The 13,140-nt window shown below is 41.2% G+C and overlaps 1 long non-coding RNA gene across 1 annotated transcript in view; it reads right to left on the bottom strand.

The window, feature by feature from the left end:
• The window catches only part of LOC123522399, a 44,910-nt gene extending 31,873 nt beyond the window's left edge, over positions 1-13,037 (bottom strand). The window contains exon 1 of the long non-coding RNA XR_006680665.1: positions 12,859-13,037. This is a non-coding gene — a long non-coding RNA (uncharacterized LOC123522399). The remainder of the gene's footprint in view (positions 1-12,858) is intronic.
• Positions 13,038-13,140: the final 103 nt, after the last annotated feature.

Here is a 13,140-nt window from a genome sequence, read left to right on the forward strand (position 1 = left end):
GTGCTTCTTCTCTGTGGGCTTTGTTGTTTCCGAGCTAGATGGCCGCTTGTTTGCCTTCAAGCCTTTAAGACCCCAGATGCTATATTTTTTGATAGCCGGGCACCATCAGCTTACTATCCATTAGCTCTAGAGGAAAGTCCTTGTGTACTTTCGACCTATGTGGAACCTGTATTCCTTGGAGATCTCCATGTGTGTTGGTATCAATCTTCCCCTGGGAATAGGAAGTATCCAATGCAGAGACGCCAGGTCCAAAGGATTGGCTGTCACATCAGCTCACACCATGGAGGGTGAACACATCATTACATAAGTGACAAATAACATCATAACTGCCAGGCTGTTGAGAATAATTGCCCGGGCAAGTTAGCACCTGGGTCGAGTCTGTCAATCAGGTCATCATAATCAATCATGCCTCTGTGTGGGCATGGCCTTCTCCTGAGAATTTTGGGAACTCCTGTCTTCCTCCCTGGAGGTGGGTCACACACTCTCTCTGCTTCCCTCCCTCTGAGACATTCCTGTTGACAAGCCACATGGAGCTATGCTGATGGCATCTAAAGCTTTGGAGCTGGAAGAGCCATGTGGAGACCCATGCCAGCGCTGAGATGCTTCCACCACCACTGGATCCACAAGATTTTCCACCTAATGGCCTGTGATCTTCCTGCACTCGGTGTCATTGCATGTGTTGTGTGAGTCTGAAGAGAAATGTACAGACTGTATAGGATATATGGGCTCTTGATCTGGACAGGCCTGGGATGTTTTCTTAATATACAATTACTCTTTTATATAAAGCTCTCTCTTACACATATATGAATGTCTCCCTGGATTTGTTTCTCTAGTCTACCTGGACTAACACAACATCTCTTTTGGTTGGTTGGCCAACTAGCTGTTTTCTAAATTTCTTGGCATAAACAATGTCACTTTTTAAAATTATTGTTGAAATATCTGAATTGGTGGCTTTATTTTACTTCTGCTAATGCCTTCAGAACAGCTTGAACTTCTTCTTTCCGCACTATCAGTTTTTGGTCATATGAACAGGAATTGGTTAAATATTGACCAATTCCTTTTGGTCCAATAACTTCGTGTATTCCTTCTGTCTTCCCTTGATGCTTTCAGCAATTCGATAGCTTGCTCATAGAATTCTCCAACACTGCGAATCAAGATTAGAATTTTTCAGTTTTTTTCAGCTTAAGTAATGTCTAGTAACGTCTTCCTTTTGGTTTTTAAATTCCAGGTCTTTGCACATATCATTATAGTACTGTGTCTTTTCAAATTGCCCTTTGAAATCTTGTTAATCCCTTTTACGTCTTAATTTCCTGTTTGCTTTAGCTACTCTGCATCCAAAAGGAAGTTTGAGTTTCTCTTCTGACATCCATTTTGGTCTTTTATTTACTTCCTATCTTTCTGGATGACTTATACTTTCTTCATGTAAGAGGTCTTTGATGCCATCTCACAAGTCCTTTGGTCTTTGGTCATTAGTGTTCAATGCATCTATTCTTTATATTCAAATGAGATATACCCAGGTCGTACTTTAGTTCTCTTGGACTTGTTTTAATTTTCTTCAGCTTCATTCTGAACTTGCCTATAAGCAGTTGATAGTCTGTTCCATAAATGGCCCCTGGCCTTGTTCTGGCTGTTGATACTGAATTTCTCCACTCAATCTCTTTCCAAAGATGTCGTCAATTTAATTCCTGTGTTTCATTCAGAGAGGTCCAAGTGTATAGTTCCCGTTCATGTTGTTGGGAAAGCATATTTGCCATGACTACGTCATTGGTCTTGTAAAACTCTATTTGCGACCTCTCGCTTTCTCTCTCTCTTTCTTTCTTTCTTTCTTTCTTTCACAAGGTCATATTTTCCACCTCTCTATCCTTCTCTGCTTTCAGCCAGTAATTATCAATGTAACTTGCTTGCATGGCTGATCCATTTCAGGATGGGGAAGCTCTGAAGGAATCTTCAGTTTCTTCCTTTTTGGTGTTAGGGATCAGTGTCAAGGTGACCAGGGTTCCTTATCATGATATGCATTGCTGACTATGGACTTCAGACAGAAAGAAAAAACTCAGTGCCGTCGAGTTCATTCCGACTCACACTGACAGTATTAAAGAAGACAAGACTGTCAATTTTATTTTTTCTTCTCTCAATTTTCACCTTACCTTGCTCTTAGCTTAACAACGGTGACTATATATGTGACAGTTATCTTGTTACAGTTCAGAAATGCTTGCACTTGTGCTTGTCACTGTCATTATGAAGTGCTTTCACATTCACTAGCTCAACTGATCCTCACAGAAAGCTTGAGCTTGGTAGAAACATAACATATGATCCTTAGGAAGAGGGGCAAGTCCTAGAACAGAAGCATCCCTCTTAACTTCAGCTCATCTTATGTATCCACATGGATGTGAATTTTTTCCCCCAAGTAGGGGAAAAACATTTGTTAATAGGAACAGACTGCAGCAGTTGGCCGGCTGATGGGTGAATCAGAAGAGAAGGCAGCAGCTAAGGAAAATCTTATTTTTGAGAGGTAAGCTTTGAGGGGCTCTGCCAGGGGCTGTTACATCCTTTCGGATTGCTGTCCTGCGCAAATCCCTGAATAATGTTTTCTTTGTGTGTGTTTGTGTGTATATAAGAGAGAGATTTATATAAAGGGTAGTTGTACATTAAGAAAGCACCGCCCCACCCCCCGCCGGGGGAAAAAAAAAAAGCATCCCAACCCAGTTCAATCCAAGGCCATAAGTCCGATATTTTCCCATATGTCCAATACCAATCTATAAAGTCCTCTTCAGACTCATGAAACATGCAATTATGCTGATGCAGGATGATCACAGGCCAGTGGGTAGAAAGTCTTTGGATCCAGTGGCGTTGTAAGCATCTCAGCACTGGCAGGGGTCTCCACAAGGCTTCTCCAGTTCCCAGGGCATGGGGTCTATCAGTGTAGTGCCACTTGTCTTTCCTCAGGGATGTCTTGCAGGAAGTGAGCAGAGAGAGTCTTTCTGAACTCCAGGGAGGAAATACAGGAATTCCAAGGATTCCCAGGAGAAGGCCATGCCCACACAGAGGCCTCATTGGCTATGATCCGATTGACAAACTAGACTCTACCCCTTCACTCTTAATCCTCTCAAGTCCCAAATTGACACCAGATTATGTAAGTACCACAAGATGGATTGACACAGTGGTTGTAATAATAAGCTCAAACATAACAATTGTGAGGACGGTTCAGGAGTGGGCGGTCTTTCATTCTGTTGTAGGTAGGGTCACTGTGGTAGTCTGGGTCGACTAGAGAAACAAGTCTAGGGAGACGCATATGAGTTTAAGAAATATCTTTATACACAAGAGCAATTGAATATTGAGAAAACATCCCAGTCCAGTCCAGATCAAGTCCATAAGTCCCATATTAGCCCATATGTCCAATACCAATCTATAAATTCCTCTTCAGATTCACAAAACACAGGTAATGACACCAAATGCAGGAAGATCACAGGCCAGTGGGTGGAAAGTCTTATGGATCCAGTTACGGTAGAAGCATCTCAGCACTGGTGTTGGTCTCCACGTGGTTCCTCCAGCCCCAAGGCGCTGGTTGCCATCAGCATAGCTCCATGTGGCTTGTCAAAAGGAATGTCTTGCCAGCATTGCCTGAATAATGTTTGAGAAAGCTTCCTGTACAGTCAAATCCTCCTAGAGAGAGTTCAGAACTGACAGAGGGGGAAGCTCCTTTGGAAGTTGCTCTGAGAAGAGGCAAGTATCTTTGGGACAGGGCAAAGAGGAAGCATCCATCAGAATCTACTTCAGAAATGAAGCCACAGTGTAGCAAGGATAAATCCAGTTCTATATTATGTAATGATTAAACTGAAAGGCCTATCATGTTCAATCCCTAAGAGACTATTTTCCTTTTGATCTGAATATTTACAATGACACCACCGAGTTCCTGAAATGTATACCTCATCGTGTATAGTGTTATTTTTTAAATATAATGCACAGGTATTGACAAACATTTTCAGTTAAGTGTCAGATAGTAAATAGGTAGGCTTTGCTTGCTGTAAAGTCTTAAAATTATTCCACTCTTCTATTGTAATGGGAAAGCAACATAGATAATCCATAAATAAGTGGGTTTAGTTGTATACCAATGATATTTTTTGACACTAAAAACGGAATTTCATACGATTTCAGTTGATTTTTTGGCACTAAAAACGGAATTTCATACAATTTTAATGTCACAAAATATCAATGTTTTTCTTTCTTTAACAAAATTTAATGTTAAAAAACAACCAGAAAAGAATTTTAAAACTTTGTTAGTGCCTGAGTCCTACATAAATTGTTGGTAAGTCAGATTTGGCCCATGGATCAGAGGTTCTGCCAAATATTGAAGCCAATAAATTCAAAATCAAATTATCCTTAGAGATCATCTAGTTTAGTGGTTTTAGAAAATGAAAGATATTTTAAAGCAATGGGAACCTACTTTCAAATACAACTATAAGGCTGTCCCCCCACCCTACCCCCTAAAAGAGTAGGCTCTGTTTTGCTGTTCAAGGCCTGAAATTTCTTTTTTCCAGAATCCACAGGACAGTTTTAAAATGACTGGTATTGTCGCTAAGTACAGGTTTTTGAAGACTAGTCAAAGATTGAACACTTGAGGGACAAATATGGATTAGAATTTAGGCCCTTTGATCAGTTTATGGAATATTAAATAAAGTCTTTTCAGAGTCTTGGTCTGTTGTTCAATTTTTTAAGACATTATGTGTCTATCACTCACTTTTAATTTTGAAATAATTTTAGAGCTACTAAAAATTAGACTAGTACAAAAGCTTCTCATCTGTCCTTTACCTAAATCCATGATTTGCTGCCCACACATGTGCTACTCTTTCTGAGTTGGTTGCATACATCATGTCTTGCACTCCTTAATACTTCGGCACACATCTCCTACATCCTCTCACCCTTTCGCATGTAGTGCTTATGTCACAAATATTAAAAAAAAAATCTAACCACTAAATTTCTATCTTTGCCTAATCTTATTTTTCACAACGTCGTACAACTTTCATTCTTTTTCATACACTATTGCTTTTCCAATATTTTATTTGATGAGATGGCACATTAGTTTCCACCTAGTTATAAAATGAGAGCTCCCTATTTCCCCATCTTTTCTCATAGCCTCATTCCCCCTAGTGATATCCCTTTCTCAAATCTTTGATAAGTAGAGTCATCTTAAAAAATGTGTGTGTGTATGGATAGATGAATGTATGGCCAGATAAATAAATCCTGACTCATAACAGCCTCATGGAACAGAGTACAATTTCTCTCCAGGAGTCCTGGGGCTATAAATCTTTGTAGAAGCAGACAGTCTCACCTGTCTCCTGCAGAGCACCTGATGAGTTCAAACTGCCAAACTTTGAGTTAGCAGTCCAATGTTTAACCCAGTGCACTACCAGGGCTCTTCCAGATACATACATATAGATATACCCATTTCTTATAAGGAGGAGCCATAACTGAATCAGAATTTTACTTGACATCGTGGCCTCCAATTTACCAGCCCAGAGCTCAGCTGCAGTCTTTCAATCCCTTATAATGACCAGCATACTCCTATCAGGGCATTGGTAATATCCTTTTAACTCTGATGGTGTAGTGGCAACGCCAGCAGTTCAAAACCACGAGCTGCTCCATGGAAGAAAGAGAGACTTTCTATTCCCATAAAGAATTACAGCCTTGGAAACCTACAGCGGCAGTTCTACCCTGTCCTATAAGGTAGTCACAATTGATTGAATGGCACTGAGTGAGTTTTACTTTTAGTATGAGTTTAGTGTGGTTTGATTAACTAAAGGAAGTCTCACTAGCAGAAGCAAGCCATGCATAGGATTACTGATTCCACAGTTATACTTTCTCTCATGTCTTTTCATGAGCTAATTAGAGATTTGCGGAGGGTCAGAAGGCCTGAGTTCCTGTTTTCACTCCTCTGTTTATCAGCTAGGTAATCTTTGCCAAAGGAGCCCTGGTGATGTAGTGGCAAAGAGTGTGGTTGTTAACTGAAGAACCAGCCATTCATACCGGACCCCTGCCACGGTACAGGAGTATGAGGAAGCAGTCTGCTTCTGTAAAGATTGAAACACTTGGAAACCCTCTGGGGCAGATGTATTCTATCCATCGGAGTTGGAGTTGATTTGATAGCACTGTGTTTGGTTTGGGTTTGAGTTAATCTTTGCCAATTATGAAATCTCCCACAACCTTAGTTACTACATTAAACTTGATAGCCATCCTCTCTTCTTAAAACCTACTTTTCTGCCTCAAAGATTCCTGTGAGGATAAAATGATAAAATACACATAAAGGGACTTTATAACAAATACCAGAGCATTTAAAACAACATAGTTTCAAGTGTTGCAGAGTAAAGAGATTATAGAGATAATCCAGTCCAACCGGATTATTTTACAGACAAGGAAACAAAAAACCAGAAAGATTAAACAACTTTTTTCTGGTCACTGACAGTTTGTCATAGACAAGTTTCCTGATTCCTAAACCAGCACTTTTCAACCTCAGTTAATTGTCTTCTCTACAGCATCTGTTTCTCAAGGGTCTAGTAGTTCGTTAAGCATCCATTACACCAGTACCAACTGCTTTGGGGTCAATTCCAACTCATAGCGACTCCATATGACAGAATATAGTTGCCCTTGGGGCTTCCAAGACTGTAAATCTTTATGGGAGCTGAAAGGCTCATCTTTCTCCCTTGGAGTAGCAGACAGGTTCGAACTGCTGAGCTTTTGGTTAGCAGCCAAACAAACAATCCCTTATCATGTGCATAAGGAGCCCTGGTGGTGTAGTGGGATAAACACTTTGCAGGAGAGAGATGAGGTCATTTCCTGAAAAGAATTATGCTTCCGAAATCCTAAGGGCAGTTTTACCCTGTCTTACTGGGTCACTATGAGTGATTAATTTGATGGTACTTGGTTTGGTTTAAGAATCCCTGGTGGTGCTTTTAACAGGAAGCATTGACTGCCAACTGAAAAGTCGATGATAAAACCCCTTGAGTTGCTCTCTGGGAGAAAGATGAGACCACCTGCTTTTGAAAAGATTTACAATATTGGAAACTCTATAAAAGGGTTGCTAATAAGTTGGAGTCAGCTAGAGGGCGGGGGATGAATGCAGAAGCTTGGAAGCCTGGTGGTCCAGTGGTTATACACATGGCTATTACCTGTAAGGTCAGTGGTTCAAACCCCCCAGGCAGTCCATGGGAGAAAGATGAAGCTGTCTATTCCCATAAAGATTTCTAGTCTCTGACACCCTAAATAGGGTTGCTGTGAGTTGGAATGCACTCAGTGGCGATGGAGTTAAGTTTTTTCCTTTTATGATATATATATATTCCTTTGTTATATATATCTTATGTTCCTATATTTTATATATATGTGTGTGTATATATACATACCTTTTAAATAAGAACAGTATATGTGCTTTAACCCAAGAACTACATAAAAGCTTAAGAAGGTAGGTGCTTTGGAAACAAATCATATTTACTGGCAGTATATACTTCCTTCAGTAGGTCATCGTTTTCCTTAGTCACCTTCATCAATTATCCAAGAAAACTGCTGAGGGAGAGTCTCACAAGAGTGTCAGATTATCAGCATGTACCTCTGCTTAGTGCTTTACAATCAGCCCTTCCTGCCTTGACATTAACTGCTTCTCTACGTAGCTTTCCTTTGTTCGATTTTTTTTCTTTTTGCAAGTCTCAGCAAATGTCTAACACCCAGTCTTTTTACGAGGTGTCTCAATAATTAAGCATGGGGGTGGAGAGGCGGGAGTCTGGTCTTGAAAGGCATATAAGGAGAGGGTGGGGCAAAAGACTGCGCTTCCCATGAACTGCATCGTGTACTCACTGGGGTCCTCTGCACTCAGTAACGCCTCCATGAGGGAACTGGAACGGAAACACACTTTTCAAGGCCAAGTACAGCTTCCCCCACAGCCCAAATCCCTACCAGATTCAACTAAGAAATAGATCCAAGGAGATGAAGGTGTTTTGAGTGTCAACTTTGGTGAACAGACAGACTTTCCCACCTACTCTCAGGCTAGGAAACTGGTTTTAAGAAAACAGACCTGTCGGGGCCTGCAGGAGGCCGACCACACCTGTCAGACCACACCTGACACTGATTAGAACGTGGAAGCACAGTGGACCCACAATGCCCCTGGGGAGACCCACTAAAAGCGGTAGAAGCTGGGCCAAAGCATCATTCATTCTAGCTGGGTTTAGGATCGTCCGATGTTTCCCAGCTCCCTCCTGATACAAATAATCTGTTCTTGTCTTGGAGAAGAGCAAAATGACAATGAAGAGAGGCAGAAAAGAAATATGGTATCTTTAGGAGAAGAGCCCGGGAGAAAGATGAGACTTTTTCTTTTCTTTTAAAGATTTATCATCTTGGAAATCCACAGGGGCAGTTCTACTCTGTCTTGGAAAGTCACTATGAGTTGATGGCAGTGAATTTGGTGTTGGGTTTCAACAAACACGAGAAGAAATATGTGCTCACAATCTTTAGCCATGATCTCTCCACCCCAGCAATAATAGCCAAATTCAATATGACAAAAATCAACATACTCTGGCACACATGCGGAGAGACTGGGACTCTCATGCACTGCTCTGAAGTCTCTAAAATGATACAACCACTATGGAAAATGGATTGGTGCTTCCTTACAAGATTGGAAGTATAAGTGTTATCTGATCCAACAATCACCCTACTAGGCATATATTCTAAGGAAATATAGCCAAGATCTGTCCAGATAAATGCACATCCATGTTCAAGGCAGCATTATTGTCACTAGCACAGAGATAGAAACAACCAACGAGTGCATCAGTAGATGAATGGATGAACAAACTATGGTATACACACACATTAGATTAGAATAGTATGCAATGTTAAAGAATGAAGAGCAATGGGGGGGTGGGGGGAGAGGAGCTGACACCAAGTGCTCAATAGAGATTCAATGTCTAGAAAATAATGATGGCAACATATGTACAAATGTGCTTGATACAATTGATGTATGGATTGTTATGAGCTGTAAGAGCCCCAATAAAAGGATTTTTAAAAAAAGAATGAAGAGGGATTCTTGAAATACCTCATCATGTAGATGAGCCTGGAGGACATTTTGCTGGGGGAAAGATATCAATCACAAAAGGAAAAATGCGAGTGCACTAAAAAGTTGAGAAAAGGTTTATACACAGAAAAAAACAAAACAAAAACTTTTTTTTAATGGTGACCACGGATAGGAAAGTAGGAGAGGGAAAATCATGAATGACATATTAAGTTGGATAAAGGGAAAGGTAACATAAATAAGGGAATGATCAGGAAAACAAAATCTAATTATGCACATAATTCACCTTAGCAATAGCTCTTTAAGATGAAGAGTAATGGATTATTAGCAGCTATCTATGCAGCCCTGGTGGTGCTCCTGGGGAAACACTTTATGGTTTACTGGTGCGTCAAACCCACCAGCTGCGGGTTGGGGAAAAGATGGGGCTATTTGCTCCTGTTAAGAGTTCCAGCCTCAGATCCCTATGTAGGATTGCTATGAATCAAAATAGATTCATTGGCAGTGGGTTGAGTTATACCAAGTACAGATGAAGATGTAAAGCAACTGGGACTTTCATACACTGCTCTTGGGGATGTAAAATGGTGCAGGAATGTTGGTGTGTTAGTTTGGGTAGACTAGAGAAACAAATCCATGGACACACATATGTGTGGATGAAAGACATTTATATACAAGAGGAACTGACCATTGAGAAAACATCCCAGCCCAGTCCAGATCAAGTCCATAAGTCCGACATTAGCCCATATTTCCCATATCAACCTATAAAGTCTCTTCAGACTCATGAAACACATGCAATGATGCCGAATGCAGAAGATCACAGGACAGTGGGTAGAAAGTCTTTGGGTCCAGTGTCATTAGAAACATCTCAGCACTGGCAGGGGTCTCTTTGTGGCTTCTCCAGCTTCCGAGGCCTGGTTGCATCCACGTGGTTTGTCTTCTGCAATGTCTCCCAGGGAGTCGCAGAGAGAGAGAGAGATGTCTTCTGCCTCCAAGGAGGAAGTACCAGATTTCCCAAAATTCTCAGGAGAAGTTCATGCCCACATGGAAGTCTCATTGGCTATCTCCAGATTGACAGCCTAGACTCCACCCCTACACTCTTAATCCTTAAATTGATACAGATTAGGTGACTACCACAGTTGGAAAGCAGGTTCCCGAAAGCAAAATAAAACAAAGAAACTTCCCACTGCCATTGAGTCAATTCTGACTCACAGTGATCCCATAAGAGAATAGAACTAAGCAACAAAGCCCACATGGAAGAAGCACACCAGCTTATGCAACCACGAGGTGTCGAAGGGATCAGGTATAAGGCATCATCAGAACTAAAAATCTTACCATAGTGAATGATGGGGGTGTGCGTAGTGGAGATCCAAAGCCCATTAGTAGGCCACTGGAGATCCCCTTGCAGAGGGGTCTCGGGGAGGAGATGAGCCAGTCAGGGTGCGATGTAACAACGATGAGAAATACAACTTTCCTGTAATTCCTAAATGTTTCCTCCCCGCTCCCACTACCATGACTCGAATTCGACCTTGCAAGTCTGGCTAGACCAGAGGAGGTACACTGGTACAGATAGGAACTGAAAATACAGGGAATCCAGGGCGGATGAGCCCTACAGGACCAGTGGTGTGAGTGGCGAAACAGGGAGGGTAAAGGGAGAGTGGGTAGGAAAGAGGGAACCGATTACTAGGAACTATATGTGACCTCCTCCCTGGGGGACAGACAACCGAAAAGTGGGCAAAGGGAGATGTCGGACAGGGCAAGACATGACAAAATACCAATTTATGAACTATCAAGGGCTCATGAGGGAGGGGGGAGCGGGGAGGGAGGGGAAAAATGAGGACCTAATGTCGGGGGTTTGAGTGGAGAGAAAATGTTTTGAGAATGATGAGGGCAATGAATGTACAAATGCACTTTACAGAATTGATGTGTGTACGGATTGCGATAACAGTTGTATGAGCCCCTAATAAATGTTTTTAAAAAGAGAGAGAGAATAGAACTACTCCTGTGGGTTTCCAAACTTTGTGGGAATAGAAAACCTCAGCTTTCTCCCATGGAGTGGCTGCTGGTTTAGAATTACTGACCTTGTGGTTTGCAGCTCAATGTATAATGGACTCATCAGCAAGGTTCCAGGAGGCAATATAGCAACTTCTTAACGAGGTATAAACTCATAGGCCATTCATCCCTAGAATTTATTCAAGAGGGTGAAGAAAACATGTTTATATGTAAAGACCTCTATGCGAATGCTCGTTGCAAGTTTGGAATGGTAAAAAATAATACTATCCAAATGCTCAAGGATCCCTAGTAGTGTAGTGGTTTATATGTTGGGCTGCTAACCACAAGGTCAGCAGTTCGAACTCACCAGTCATGAAGATGGAGAAAGATCAGGCTTTCTGCTTTCATAAAGATCCCTTGCCTCAGAAACCCAAAGAAGCAGGCCTACTCTGTCCTACAGGGTCATTCTGAATCAGAATGGACTTGGTAGCAATGAGTGATGCAAACACCCTTCAGTGAGTGAATAAATTGTGTTACATCCATACAGTGGAATTCTACTCTGCAACAGAAAAGAATGGACTATTGACAGTCACCAAACATGGTTGTATCTTAAAAAATTAACTTAATTAGGCAACAAAGAACATATACTATATGATTCCAGAAAATATTATCAAGTTTAAAGGAGAGAAAGTGGGTCTCAGCGAAGGAGCATGAAAATACTGTTGAGGCTAATGAAAGTCTTTACTATCTTGATTGTCCTGTATGCCTTGATCAATATGAATGTATTCCTTAAATGTGCATACTTCAGTAATACCTTAATAAAGTTGAGAAAGCCCCCACATTAAGAAACTAACACGTTAGGATTTCTAGATTTAGGCCCTCTCCTGGCCTCATTCCATAAGGGAATAATTTAGGAGGGGCATATCAAGAAATGAACTATGCTTGAAAATCAAATCATGAACCTTAGGCAACGTATAGGTAACTAAAGGTAAAAACCCGCCCTATTTGACAAAATGTAATCAGAGCTTGGTAGCAGGAGAGCTACTTATTCAAATATGGCTTATTCAACCACACAAGATAAGTTCCCCTATATTACTGTAGGCAAGAAGAGACAGAGTCTAAATTGGCTCCACCAGGGTCTCTGAGTCAGATTTGACTTCATTGTAGTAGGGTTTGTGTTAGTTTTCATTTATTCATTCATGTCATCTCAAAACCTTCTTTCACTTATTTATTTTCTACAAGAAACAGAATCCTTCTTGTTTTTATGTTCTTTAAAGCAGTGTTAAATTGTTACCATTTTTGTCTCTTAGTTAAAAAAGAAGAAAGAAACTGAGAATCAGAGCAGAAGTAACCTGCCCAAAGTCCTGCAACAAGCAAGTTGAGAGGATCTGGATTCCACATTTTAAAAAAATTAATTTAACTGGGGGCAAGTACAACTCTTATCGTAATCCATACATCCAGTGTGTCAAGTACATTTGCTGCCATCATCATTTTCAAAACTTTTTCTTTCTACTTGAGCCCTTGGTATCAGCTCATTTTTCCCCCTTCCTCCCTCATGAACTCTTGATAATTTATAATCTTTTTTTTCATGTCTTACACTGACCAATGTCTCCCTTCACTCTGGATTCCGGATTTTATCTGACTCCAATGATGATCGAATCAAAACCATACTAAGTTCTGATGATTATTAAGTTCAGGGGATCGATTTGTTAGATTCTTTTTAAGGCAAACAACACACAACAAACTTTAGATCTACTTGTTAATCAGATTAGTTGACGTGATCACCTTGCTGGTACTTTAATTCACATCTTCTTTGCTCCTCTTACCTCCAGTAAGTCTTCGTTTAAAGCCTCTGTTGTTGATCAGGAGGACGGGGTGGCCTAGGGCAAAGATAAAAGTTTTAATTTGTGCTGGGAGCCAAGTTACTAAGATCTGAAGCAAAAAGGAATTTGGGGTTTCAACGCCTCACTTCCGCACTCCACCTAGCGGTCAAGGTGTCGCGCACGTGCGTCCCAGACAGTTCCCAGGCCGGCGCGTAACTCCGGGCAACCGTCTGGTCGGCCGCCACCGCGCAAGCGCGAGCACAGGGAGGGCGGGGTGGTCGGCCC

Source organism: Echinops telfairi, unplaced genomic scaffold (genome assembly GCF_000313985.2).
Source record: "Echinops telfairi isolate 266 unplaced genomic scaffold, ASM31398v2 ScPeMD7_7400;HRSCAF=8409, whole genome shotgun sequence".
Taxonomy (NCBI): domain Eukaryota; kingdom Metazoa; phylum Chordata; class Mammalia; order Afrosoricida; family Tenrecidae; genus Echinops; species Echinops telfairi.